We start from the raw sequence: 2,484 nt of genomic DNA, 5'->3' as shown, positions 1-2,484 counted from the left end.
GTACCGTACCTCCCATCTCATCTTCACCTACATCTACATTTATACTCCGCAAGCCACCCAACGGTGTATGGCGGAGGGCACTTTACGTGCCACTGTCATTACCTCCCTTTTCTGTTCCGGTTGCGTATGGTTAGTGGGAAGAACTACTGCCGGAAAGCCTACGTGCGCGCTCGAATCTCTCTAATTTTACATTCGTGATCTCCTCGGGAGCTATTAGTAGTTGGAAGCAATATCTTCGATACCTCATCCAGAAACGCACCCTCTTGAAACCTGGCGAGCAAACTACACCGCGATGCAGAGCGCCTCTCTTGCAAAGTCTGCCACTTGAGTCTGCTAAACATCTCTGTAACGCTGTCACGGTTACGAAATAACCCTGTGACGAAACGCGCCTCTCTTCTTTGGATCTTCTCTATCTCCTCTGTCAACCCTACCTGGTACGCATCCCACACTGATGAGCAGTACTCAAGTATAGGTAGAACGAGTGTTTTGTAAGACGTCTCCTTTGTTGATGGACTACATTTTTTAAGGACTCTCCCAATGAATCTCAACCTGGCACCCGCCTTACCAACAATTAATTTTATATGATCATTCCACTTCAAATCAATCCACACGCATACTCCCAGATATTTTACAGAAGTAACTGCTACCAGTGTTTGTTCCGCTATCATATAATCATACAATAAAGGATCCTTCGTTCTATGTATTCGCACCTTTGTTCTATGTATTCGCAATACATTACATTTGTCTATGTTAAGGGTCAGTTGCCACTCCCTGCACCAAGTGCCTATCCGCTGCAGATCTTCCTGCATTTCGCTACACTTTTCTAATGCTGCAACTTCTCTGTATACTACAGCATCATCCGCGAATAGCCGCGTGGAACTTCCGACACTATCTACAAGGTCATTTATATACACTCCTGGAAACTGAAATAAGAACACCGTGAATTCATTGTCCCAGGAAGGGAAAACTTTATTGACACATTCCTGGGGTCAGATACATCACATGATCACACTGACTGAACCACAGGCACATAGACACAGGCAACAGAGCATGCACAATGTCGGCACTAGTACAGTGTATATCCACCTTTAGCAGCAATGCAGGCTGCTATTCTCCCATAAAGACGATCGTAGAGATGCTGGATGTAGTCCTGTGGAACGGCTTGCCATGCCATTTCCACCTGGCGCCTCAGTTGGACCAGCGTTCGTACTGGACGTGCAGACCGCGTGAGACGACGCTTCATCCAGTCCCAAAAATGCTCAATGGGGGACAGATCCGGAGATCTTGCTGGCCAGGGTAGTTGACTTACACCTTCTAGAGCACGTTGGGTGGCACGGAATACATGCGGACGTGCATTGTCCTGTTGGAACAGCAAGTTCCCTTGCCGGTCTAGGAATGGTGGAACAATGGGTTCGATGACGGTTTGGATGTACCGTGCACTATTCACTGTCCCCTCGACGATCACCAGAGGTGTACGGCCAGTGTAGGAGGTCGCTCCCCACACCATGATGCCGGGTGTTGGCCCTGTGTGCCTCGGTCGTATGCAGTCCTGATTGTGGCGCTCACCTGGTCGGCGCCAAACACGCATACGACCATCATTGGCACCAAGGCAGAAGCGACTCTCATCGCTGAAGACGACACGTCTCCATTCGTCCCTCCATTCACCCCTGTCGCGACACCACTGGAGGCGGGCTGCACGATGTTGGGGCGTGAGCGGAAGACGGCCTAACGGTGTGCGGGACCGTAGCCCAGCTTCATGGAGACGGTTGCGAATGGTCCTCGCCGATACCCCAGGAGCAACAGTGTCCCTAATTTGCTGGGAAGTGGCGGTGCGGTCCCCTACGGCACTGCGTAGGATCCTACGGTCTTGGCGTGCATCCGTGCGTCGCTGCGGTCCGGTCCTAGGTCGACGGGCACGTGCACCTTCCGCCGACCACTGGCGACAACATCGATGTACTGTGGAGACCTCACGCCCCACGTATTGAACAATTCGGCGGTACGGCCACCCGGCCTCCCGCATGCCCACTATACGCCCTCGCTCAAAGTCCGCCAACTGCACATACGGTTCACGTCCACGCTGTCGCGGCACGCTACCAGTATTAAAGACTGCGATGGAGCTCCGTATGCCACGGCAAACTGGCTGACACTGACGGCGGCGGTGCACAAATGCTGCGCAGCTAGCGCCATTCGACGGCCAACACCGCGGTTCCTGGTGTGTCCGCTGTGCCGTGCGTGTGATCATTGCTAGTACAGCCCTCTCGCAGTGTCCGGAGCAAGTATGGTGGGTCTAACACACCGGTGTCAATGTGTTCTTTTTTCCATTTCCAGGAGTGTATATTGTGAAAAGCAATGGTCCCATAACACTCCCCTGTGGCACGCCAGATGTTACTTTAACGTCTGTAGACGTCTGTCAATTGAGAACAACATGCTGTGTTCTGGTTGCTAAAAACTCTTCAATCCAGCCACACAGCTGGTCTGATATTT

This window comes from Schistocerca gregaria, chromosome 4, assembly GCF_023897955.1.
Source record: "Schistocerca gregaria isolate iqSchGreg1 chromosome 4, iqSchGreg1.2, whole genome shotgun sequence".
In the NCBI taxonomy this organism is placed as follows: Eukaryota; Metazoa; Arthropoda; class Insecta; order Orthoptera; family Acrididae; genus Schistocerca; species Schistocerca gregaria.
This window is presented reverse-complemented; position numbering follows the sequence as displayed.